The sequence below is a fragment of the Stylophora pistillata genome, chromosome 3 (assembly GCF_964205215.1).
Source record: "Stylophora pistillata chromosome 3, jaStyPist1.2, whole genome shotgun sequence".
Lineage (NCBI taxonomy): Eukaryota > Metazoa > Cnidaria > Anthozoa > Scleractinia > Pocilloporidae > Stylophora > Stylophora pistillata.
In genome coordinates, this window is record NC_142521.1 from 31,636,076 (window position 1) to 31,648,464 (window position 12,389).

A 12,389-nucleotide genomic window follows, 5' to 3' on the forward strand; every position below is an offset into this window, starting at 1 on the left:
GCCACACGAAGGATTTGAAGAGTCGCTAACTTGAAGGAAAAACATCGCGGCTTTTATGGCGGGATTTTTTTAACTGTGGCTTCGCGCGTGTAGCTGCAAGGAACAGTGTTAATGATGAGAATGGGAAGGTTATTTACGACAAGGGCACTCGTCTACAGAGGTTCTTGAGTATATTTTCTGAAAACAAAGAAGCTTTTGCTGTTTCTCAGAACACATTCGACAAATGGCTGCACTTACTTCTTAGAAACTTTGAAAAATGGCGCGGTGAAAGCAAGTCAAAATACTTACATCACTTCAGTTCATTTGCATGGAAATCGCTGTCAGCTCTTATGAAGGGATTACATTCTATCTCGAACTGCCGGGAATGCCAAGTGAATCATCTGCTTTTTCAGACACAATTCCCTCTGAAAACTAATCGACTAAAAGGAGCTGACTCAGTAGCTACATCCACAAAAGAAGCAGGGAATTTGACAAAAACAACCAAGGCTGTAAAACCTTCAAAGAAGGCCATTCGGGATACTGCAAAGAGCATCTATTTGAACATTAATGAGCCATTCAAGAATCTCTACAATATCAACCTTGCTGATGCCTTAACAAAGGTACCTGAAATTGGACTAACACATGCAAAAACGACTGTGACACCGGTACACCATGCTTGGAACGAGACAGTCATTTAAACAGAGAGAGTTACAAAGAAAATCTCTTTATTTTGAGTCCCATGAAGAGGTAGTCTCCCTCGCAGCCGTTTTTTTTGGATGTCACACAACGCTCCCCTAAAAGAACGGCTGCTGACAACCGAACTACATTCCTTTCTCCGAATTGGCCAATCACAGCTCGGGTTCCATTTTCAGGAACCTTTTCGCACCAGACTCACCTTTTGACACTCGTCCAATCAGATATCGTTTACTACCGCGATCCTCATGTGGAAATTACAAGACAAATGGCGGTGCTTGAAGGAGCTTTTCGCAAAGCGTCGTCAAAGTTCAAAATTTTCGAGCTTAAAGCTCACCAGAAGCTTGCAATTAAAAAAGTTTAGTCGAGAAAGATGTTTTTGTTAAGTTGCCTACAGGATCCGGGAAATCGTTAATATATCAAGCACTCCCGCTGTGTTTGACCGTGTTACCGATGAAAGTGGTCATATTATTTCTCTTTTTTTTTTTGTTTTCTTTTTTTTCGCTTTGTTTCTTTTCTTTTTTAAATTTTTTGCTTGATTTAGTTTTCTTTTTGTGAGTTAATCGATTCCCTTTTTATTTTTTCATTCAAAATTTTTAGAAGTAGCAAAGAATCCAGAAGCGTTAAAAACGAAATGCATCATAGTTAATTCAATTGGCAGGTGCTGAGAGGAAAAACATCCAACATGGTCTTTTTAATAGATACGTGTACTAGCGCACTTTGAGTGTCGGTCCCTTGACAAAAAAGGAACCACCACAAAATTGCAAGATATCTCCTAAATATCTACATATTTTTAATCGTTTCTCTATTTTTACCGGCGCTGCTTTTTTTTTTTCTTTCAATAAATTTTTTACGAGGAAATGCTTCCGTGAAACATTTGAACGGGCCAAAATGATGTAACTCTGACGATCACTTAGACCTAGATTAATGCTAATTCATGAAGCATCAATTACAAATAGGGCATACAAAGCCAAAGTACTTGGTAAAGTTTTGCCATACAGCGAAGATTATACAATCGCTATCATCATCTAAAGTTTATCGTAGCCATCCCTAGACCGGAATGCCTCTCATGTTATCAGAATAATTTTTAAAAGAATCATCGAAAAACGAAAAGACGGAGCACAACAATGGAACAGAAAAACTCTGAACAAGAAATAAAATGGATGATGATCACCATCAAAGATTAATTATACACAGCACATCATCAACAATTTATCAACTGTACCATAGAGAGATGAATCATGTTTTAGTCATCTGAACTATACCAGAACAACAAAAAGAAAATGATGATACCTTTCTCAATTTGTCTCTCTGCCAATAAATCGATCTTTTACAAGCAAATTTGGGAGTCGCGAAAAACAAAACTTCGTTCCTTGATGATAAGAAAAACTAAAAGGGAGAAGATGACGAGTATTTTGCATAAAAAAATTTATTTGTAATCCAATAACCATTTCCCATAAAATTTTTCAGTTAATTTTCTTCTAAGCAAGCCAATAAGAAGAAAAGAACATCGTGGGCCTGCAACCATCTGGTTTAGCATCAATTGAGTCTCAACTAAAAGCAGTTTATTGAAATAGTTTTTCCCTTCCAAACAGTTTTCAGTTAATTGAAAATTATTTTCAACTTGCTGTTATAGCTTATTGTTAACCTACTTTGTGTTTTGATCATTATCTTTGGTTGACACCGCTTTATCTTAAGATATCCTTGTTCCTTATTTCCTAATTAAAATGCGCAAACTGAAATCTACTGTTGATCTTCATTTACAATAATATTGCCACAGAGAAAACATCTGTTTCGACGTCGACACAACTCGGACTAGTCTCCCTCGCAGCCGTTTTTTTTGGATGTCACGCAACGCTCCCCCCAAAAGAACGGCTGCTGACAACTGAACTACATTCCTTTTTCCGAATTGGCCAATCACAGCTCGGGTTTCATTTTCAGGAACCTTTTCGCGCCAGACTCACCTTTTGACACTCGTCCAATCAGATATTGTTTTCTATCGCGATCCTCATGTGGAAAACACAAGACAAATGGCGGTGCTTGAAGGAGCTTTTCGCAAAGCGTCGTCAAAGTTCAAAATTTTCGAGCTTAAAGCTCACCAGAAGCTTGCAATTAAAAAATTTTTAGTTGAGAAAGAAGATGTTTTTGTTAAGTTGCCTACAGGATCCGGGAAATCGTTAATGGGGAGTTTAAGCAAATCAAGCACTCCCGCTCGTGTTTGACCATGTTACCGATGAAAGTGGTCATATTATTGTTATTGTTGTTGCGTTGTACCAACGTGCGGAAACACTCGATAATTCGGGCCGATTTCCTGTACCGGTGATAAGAAGCCACGAACATAACTAATCGGGTTCGCTCCAGCTAGCAGCGGACTGACAAATGAACAAGTACAAGTAGTGTAGGAGACGTTGGCCGACCTAAATTGCAGTGTTCTCGAAGTCTTTTGCTTTTCATTTCGTCCAATAGTTTGCAAACAAACATCATACATGTGTTAGATTCTTCTTTGGATAACCACATACTAAATGGCTATTAAATTCACTGTCTGCGGGGACATGAATCTTAAAAGAAATTCATAAGGACAACGTGAATGCACAATATCTACGTTTGCACTCTCCAAAATGATTTAGTCAAATCGGGAAAGCCTAATCGATGCTTGGTTAAAAGGAATTTCACACTGAAGATGAACCATCTTAACAGGTCTAAGTAGCTTTAACATTATCGAAACAGCTTAACTGGTGGTATTTTGAGTTAAATTAAAGAACGATATTAGTTTTAAGTTCTTGTTTTGAGCTTCTCTTTGTCACTCTCCTGAACAGCGCCTATTTACCGCTGAAAAAAAAAGTGAAGCCACTGGTTATAATCATTCCGGCACTTGACATCTCAAAGTAAATAAATCTCGTTTCATCTTTATTTTTAATTAATATTTTTTGGCGCAATTGTTGCATGGTGGCGATACAATGTTTGCAAATTATTTATAAAAGAGCACACGTGATATCATTTTAAATAAAACAATTTCGCCAATAGAAGTCCCATCCAAAATTTTCTCCTTATAACTCTTGTAATTCCATACAATAACATTAACACTGTCAGTTTTTCTAGATCAATGTGGTGATTACAGATGTAATGCATTGATGTAGTGTTATCTTCGACCTGGAAATTTAGCCATTTAGGTTTTTCAGTGATCTTCAAATGCACCTGAATGCATTAAAATAGTAACATTTTTTATGTTGAAAATCGTTACCTAGAGGTCAGCTTAATTTCAGCGTAAGAGGATAATTTGGAATAAAAGTTTCGAGTCTACTTGTTGGAGAAAAAGCTAAAGAATAAGGCCAACTCTTTAGGACGTAAAAAGAATGCAAAATCATGAGTATGCCATTAAATAAGAAAATATTATTTTTATATGATCAAGAAAGAATGCTTTCACGAATTCCCTGAGTTTTTGGAAATGTTTCATTAAAAGGGTTGAATAAAGAGATTTCATTTCTTGCGTCTATCTCAACATCTTTCGATCCATCTTTTCATACTTTTGTATTTTTCTTAATATGCCCTTGTTTTCTATATCCGGAAGGCTCTATTCCTTTACTGATTTAATTGTATTCAGTTTCCGTCGCGTTGAGGGACTTACATACGCTCTGACGAGTCGGTTAACGCTCGGAAATAAATTGTCTTGTCATACTCCTATATCGACGCAGCACCATAGTTTCTTTAGAAATTTAGCCCTTTATTCATTTGAATGACTTACAGGATTTGAAAACTTTATAACGGCCTGTCCCAGCAGACTAGGGTGTGTTTATTTTCGTAGATAGCTATGAGCATAGGAGATAATCACTGTGTTTTCTATCATAGTTACTAGAAATTTTAAAACCATGTCCATTTTCATGAGTTTAGCTCCCGTATATTTCAATTCTAATAATGGAAGGTTTTTAATTTTCTTGAGAGAGAATCCCTTTAATTTTAAAAATGATTTGCTTGTGAAAACATGCGTCTGGTAGACTCGGGCTATTGTAACAACGTATAACGACACCCGGCGCTACCAGTATGGTTGCTCAACTGGCCGATTCAGTCAGCAACTTTCAATAGAGAGGACTTGTTTTTGGAATTACGAGTCTTTCAAATATGTATGCATATACTTCTATATTGCAATGTTCGCCGATCGGTATGTCTCATTCTCTGTAAACATGAACGTCTGGAATGATAAAAAAACAAGAGTACATGACGGAGACAGAAGACTAAGCCTCAAGATAAATATTATAGGAAAATTCATTACTCGACGAGGGAATTCCGCATAAATATCACTTGAAAACCGATATCGCACTCATCGCTTCGCAATTCGTGCGATATCGGTTTTCAAGTGTAATTTAACGCGGAATTCACGGGTCAAGTAATGGATTTTCCTTGAATCGCATAATTGAATAGAAATAAGAAAAAAAGTAACAGCACTATTTATAGTTGTTATGTATACGTAGATGCAAAACGATATCACTTAGCCTCGTTTTCAACTCCAAATTCCACGCTAAATACTTCGCTTCGTTAACCAATCAAAATGAGAGATTTTATTCAATACGCCACACTCGAAATGCAGAGATGCTACACTGTAGCCTACTTCGCAATGTAATTTCCTTGGCAACTATCAGAGTATAGCATTTAAAGACCAAACCTGAAAAACCGAGACCATTGTGCCTCATATTCTGCCTCATATTTTGCTTCAACCGCCTCTGGTTACAATGAAGGTTACAATGAAGGTACAGGAGAAGGATTCAAGGATTGATAGTCTTTATTCAAGAAGACTGGCACGTCTGATGATTGGCAGGTGTCATCTGTTAAGGTGGCACGCTCTTGTTAGTCATTTCACTGAGAACTCGCAGTGTTTGCATATGACACTCCAAGAGTCAAGCCAAACTGACAGAGGCCGAATACTCGATCACTCACGAAATCGAAAGTACCCATTAATCTCAGTCTATTTTGGAAGGCACGGTGTGAGACGTGGATAGCTTGGCGAATAGCACGTGAGCTGGAATCAGGGTTGAGAGCAAATTGCGTCGCACTCTTGAATAACACAGTTTAAATCAACGACTAGCGACGAAAAAATTTGACAAATTACCCGTGGTTACTCTGCCACGGAGATGCATTCCGTCCAGGAGGACGTGGCGATACATCTCGCTACTTCAGTCGATGGAAACTGAGCCACCAAGCTAGAGAAAAGACAACAGCAACCATAGAAGGGCAAGAGAAGAAAGGAGCTGAAGTAGCAAGCATCAACCAGGACTACTGGGTGTTCATTAATTCTTTTTTCGGAAAGGGGCTTAGTAAGGGTTTAGGATAAGATTATCGTCAATCACTTTGCTTAGAAAGTAGAAGAGGCTAAAGCTTACTGCGTGAGTGATCACCTTCATCCACAAGCATACACATGAGAGGAATTTTGCCCCATCTAGCCAGACCGAGGGTGATGAATTAGAGATGATGAAGTAAAAGTCCTGTCTTCGACACGGTGAAACAGACACAATTTCCACCCTAATAGTAGGAACTTTAGGGCGAAATACTGACAGGTGAGGAACCCTTTTGAGTGATTTTGTTCAATTTTTCTGATGATGTCCTCCTCATCCAAGAGGACAAATTTCACATACATGTAAGTCTATTTCATTGAGTTTCTGATAGTTTACAGGTTGAGTCACCGGCCATCTTTAAAAGATCATTTTTTGCCAGATCAACAATACCAGGACCAGCAATCATTGTAAGAAAACAAAAGAAAATTTCTCCATGGATTATTACCCCTGGATCACACATTAAGGTCACAAGAATAAAGAAAACAATCACCAACCAAAGACGCTCTTGATTGCTAAACAAATTCTCCTTGTCAGCCTTATAGGAAATGTATGGAGATCAGTATGGAGAAAATGCATACTGATGTTAGGGTGTAGAGGCTTAATGCATTACCCACTGCTATGTCGGGCATGCCGGCCCGCGGTATCTGTCACATATGCGCACGCATGCCACGTGTATACTTTGTAGATTTGAGAACCGCCATGTTGAAAATATAGACGTTGAGTTTGTATTGAGTTGTAGTTTTTCGTCTGACTTAAATCAACGGAACACAACACCCACTGCTCGAGAAAAGTCGAAAAGTCCGCGATAACTTCAATTGTGCAAGTCTTCCACACATGTCTTTTTATTAAGAGGCTTCCTTAGCTGGAACAAAAAAGCGTGAAATGAACTATGGAAGCTGTCATTTCATAGAGCATGGGTATGCACAAGAAATTGAATCCTGTTGCTGCCATGAGGGTATCTGAGTTGAGAAAGCGATCTTCTCTGTTAATGGGGTGACAAAGATGTAAAAAAATCGAATTTTATAATGGGATTTTTTTTAAAAAACAGAAACGCATTTTTGACTCAAAATGAAAGTTTCCACTGATAGTTTAAGACAATCGTGGTTAGTTTTGGCTTTGCATAGCTGATTTCGCTTTGTGATTGGTGGAGAATTTAAAGACCACCTTTCCACCAATTAGTTGCAAGGTAAAATCAATTACAACTTGCTCATTAGCTTCTCCTGCGCTTGAGGCAATTTGGTTGTTTTTACTCAAAGTTTTCAATGGCTTTTAGTAGAATTTTTTCTCTTTCCCAATTTGCTTTTGTTATTTCTCTAGTTTTGGATTTACGACTCACAGCCTGATTGCGAATTTAAAGGACAATATTTATCAGTTTCGATATATAGTTGTGGACTAAGTACTTTGCTAGTCGCACATTCAAGCATTTTGCAATGAAAACGTTAGGTCTAACTGAACGCAAAGAGAATGTTACTCACGATACATATATCCATCTAGCTAAAAGTTCACCTTTGTTTCAGACCACCAAACATAACACACAACATGGCAGAACCTCAAATAACGAAGATTTTTTTTCACAGTACATGCGGAGTCGAGGTGTTGGCTCCGGGTAAAGGAAATTCGACAATCAAATATCTTTCTAAATATGTGCAAGTTTCTTTAGCTGAATTATAACCAAGCAAACAATTGTTTTAATCGTTATTTCCTTGATTTTTCCAATTGCCTAGAGTTTTCGTGTAAGAAAGCAATAATATTTAGCCAGTGTAAAACATTTTCCTATTAACAACAGGAAGTGTATTTCAAGAAGAAAGCTGGTTGCCGGAGACTGCACTGATTGAAATTGCTTTCAGCCAGTCCACCGTGAAACAATCAGAACTGCCTCCTGAATGTATCCATATCGATACTGAGCTTAAGGTATGACCGAGGTCGAAAAGCTATAGGCTAAATTTTGTGGATAAATAGTTGGCTATTTAAAACAGTTTTATAGTGGACGATGTTGAATTACGGCCAAAACAACGATGTATTCTTTCAAAAGTGCGTCGCCCGTCTTCCTTTTAAAGTTTTTTTCTTTTTTCGTCAAGAGACATGTATGTAGATCTTACCGTTTTTGGGTGTTCTTCTGAAACCCAGTACTCTGTTAAGCGCTTCGGGGTTTGGTGATTTAATTTTCGCTCTCCTAAGCGAAGACAGAACTGGGACCCTGAATACCCAATTCGTTTGATTGACAGCTTTATAAAGAGAAAACCAATTTAATTTAGCACTTTCGGTTTTGACTAATAACGTTGTTTCATTTTTTACAATCGCGTTTTATTAGCTTTAAGCCGTGAAATAAGCTCAATATTTTTGCAGCAGCAGTTTTTTTATGATTATAGTTTTGAGTTACAATTATTTTATCAATTCTCTTGCTGAAAAAACTTGTTTTATTACAACACTACGACCACTTCTAATTCTTACGGAAAAAGTTATATGAGATTATGTTACTTCTTTCGGTTAACCGAAGCGATAAACAAACTCCAACATTTTTTGAGACCGAATTAGAAATTTCTAATGGAGTGATATTCTTTTTTTTTTTTTGTTAGTACGGAAACATCGAGAAAAATTGGGGTTCCTATTTTCAAGGAAAACCATTACACCTTGTTCGTATTAACTCAGCGTTTTTAATTATACCTTTGTTAGGAGAACGTATTAAAGTCGGTAAATTGTAATTTAAATACGGCTTTAAATTCGATCGGTCCTTGCTATCGCCAGTATTCCATTCAGTCGATCCAGAGACACTCCAAGTCAACAACTTGTCCGCAAGATATATTTCCATGGACTGTAAACTAATTTCAAAAAATCTAAAATTTCATGAATGCCTTTAGATGTGTTCCATTAAAGGCTTCCCACAGCTGATAGAAAGTATTGATTAGTACTTCGTCCAATTTTGACAGAGTACTGTTTTAAATATTCATATTCTGCTAATAAATATGAATATAGCCCTTAGCCGTTAGCCCTTAGCCGTTAGCCCTTCGCTCCGACGAAGGGCTAACGCTCGAAACGTCAGCTTTTACAATCGTAACGGTGGCCAATTTACCATTTCAACTTAGCCCTTAGCCGTTAGCCCTTCGCTCCGACGAAGGGCTAACGCTCGAAAAGTCAGCTTTTACAATCGTAACGGTGGCCAATTTACCATTTCAACTTTGTTGATATATCCAAATTATTTCGTTACCCCCACCGACGCAGCCCCAAACAGTTTCTTTCGAAACTATCAGCATTTAATAAATATGCATTGTCGACCAAATTGGTTGTATATGTCTGCATTTTATACGGAGCAAGAAGGATAAGATCTACAAAAAGAGATAAAAAAAATAACGAGGGTGATATCGGTTCATATTTACTGGAAAATGACTTACAAATTTTCGTTACAAAAAAATGACATGATGAGATTCTCGAACCTCGCCCCAGTCTTCTTCTTTCGCTTTATTCATTCGGTCTGTTTACCTTTCTTTCGTTTTTCTTTCTATCTTTCCTTCTTTCTTCTTTTTTCTTCTTTTATTCTTGGAGATATTTTACAACTCTTTTCTTGTAACTTTCGTCTCACAATGGATAAAAAAAGTCGTGAAGTTCGCAGGTATCTTGGCCGGCTTCCGGCAATCCATTTTTTTCTTCGGGATCAAAGAGGGAAATCCCGAGCGGAAGACCCAGCAAACAACATTTAATCCCAGTTTCATGTGTCTTTACCTCATGTTAAAGTACCATGAACTCCCTTCGCTCTATTTTACTTTTAATGGACTGCAGTCATCTCATCATGATTCATCTTTTCAAAACTAATTTTTTTTATAGCTTTAAAAGTTTCTGTACTCACAGCCTAGCTCATAATAAAGAGTAAGGGTGGCCTTGAAGTATACGTAGAGATTTTCTCCCAAACTTCACAAAATCTTGGGTAGCACTCCTTTCAGCAAATCAAAATCCAGATTTTGCGATCCAAAATTCGATTTACTGTTCCATAGAGGACCAAACGAATCTACGATTGCAATTTGAACGATCTACCTCCGAACTTGGATCGTTCGGATTGGTACCTCAACCTAGTTTCAGAAGTTCGTTTCTTTTAGCTGGACCACCCTGGATCCCGATAGTACTCACAAAGCTCGTGGCCGACACTCACGTTACACATGGTGGTTCAGACGTGAATTTTCAAGTCAGCCCAGGTTCTCGACCACTGTTTCATTCCTCCAGAGATCTTTAAGGTTGTGGAGGTAGAACTTGAGTGTCAAAAATTGGACGAAAAAGTTGGAAATTCCCATTGTAAATTTTGTAAACGTCACAAATGTTTTTGTTCGTACAGCGTAAGCATTCGTCCGAACTGCAACATTTATATACATTTTCTCATGCTTTCAAGCAGCATAAAAATGAGCAAGTCATCCATCTTCAAGATTATTTCCCTTGTTTGTGGATTTTCTTCCAGCACGGGGGTAAAAGGCTAGAGATAATCTACAAAAACCCGCTATCTTGATAGAAGTACAGCTGTTGGCTGTACGGATCCATCTCTTTTCAGATTTTTGCTCCGGCTTTGAAGAAAATCTTAACAATCCGCATTGTCAAAATCTAAGAAAGGTGAGCTAAAAGGAACGCAACCTTTATGTAAAAGTTCATTTCAAAAATAAAGGACAGTGCCTAGTCTCTAGCCTGCTTCCTGAGTTACAGATACACAAATTTCAAAACCAAGGATGCTTTTTTAACCCGTCACACCGAAACATCAGTATGCATATTCTCCATACAATTTTCTATACATTTCCTGAGGTGCTGAAAAGGAGAATTTGTTTAGCAATCAATTAAGAGCTTCTTCAGTCGGTGATCATTTCTTTCATTCTCCTGACCGAAATGTTTGCTTCAGTTGTATGGAGAAATTAGCTGTTACTCACTCTTGGGGTCAAATGGTTTAAGGCTGAGGAGTTACTGTGACAACCTTGGATGTAAAAAAATTAATCACTTGTTGATGATTGGCGAATTTGAAGATACCTACGTTCCATTAATATAAAGAATTGGTGTCACCTCAGTTAAAGAGGAAAGTGTTAGCGGTACCCAAAGCAAGCTCTTCCCAAGAGTAAAGTAGGTCGTTTCTACTATCATTGACCAACCAGTGTTCAAAATGAGCAAACTGTGCGAAGACGAAATCGTGTCATCGACTCCTGAAGCTGTAATTTTATTAAAATGTCTTTATCGTGTGGCGCTAACGTAGCAAACGATAAAGCTACCTAATTTCGCACGACTCCCCGCTGACAAGTTGAACAACGCTTTATCAATTATGTTGGGCAGAGCAGAATTAAGAAAAATTTATATTGAGAGATTCTTTGACTAACTTGTCTCAAAAACAACATTTCACGCGATTACGCGATTGATGTAGCTTCGTTTGAAACAGAACGATATACACCGAAGTTTTTCATATAACACTTGCACAAATATTGTGAGAATTTATTTCGTATTAAGAATGAAAAATGCTGCCATTGAATATTGAAAAGACATCGTGTAATTGGAAAATGTCTCGTTTCGGAGACCTGACGCCATGCAGCGACAAATCAATAAACAGGAAAGTCTCACGGCCTGTTCAACTTGAAGAAAAGAAACAACCGACATTTTTGTATTGTCATCATAAATTTTATGTATCACCTTTGCCAAACTTAACTTTGCTCTATTGCTTTCAGCTGGAAATTTGCCCATTAACTGATGAATGCTATTTCGCATGAAGAAATATTCAAAAAAATCTAAGCACGAAAATCACAATATACTTTAAAGATTACGTGCTTTAACGGTCTTGGAAGCCAATAAATAATACTGAAGAGACTGTTAAGATAGTATGGAGGGACAGCTATGAAAAGAATAAATAAACGAAAATTTTCTTCGAAAATAAAAAAAGAAAATTCCTTAATTATGGATGCATGTATTTGTACAATATACTTAAAAAAAATTAATGACTCTCCGTCATTCTCACCTCTACGTGACTGAAAATTCACTCGTGCGGGTAGTGAAAATATATTTATCGGAAATGGAATTCTTTAAGTTGATCATTACAGCTGGGAATAGGAATCAAAAATGTATTTTTCAGCCTTCTTTTCCCATCAGACTTCACAGGCTGATGTTACATTATAGTTTGCTCTCAAAGGAAGAACTAGGATTAAAGCGATCCTTGTGCTTCTTACTGGCGAATATTGATAAACCTTTGTTCATTGGAAATGTTTGTATCTTCTGTGATCTGAAAGACACACGTTAACTCCCCTCTTAAAACGAACTGCCCAGAAACTCTACTTTCCGCACTGCGTACATTTCAACCGTAGTTTCATGGCGTACCTTTTGTAGCTAATTACTGACTCTGCAATCAATGATCGAGGAGATATATACTGAACCAGATGAAAAAAGTTA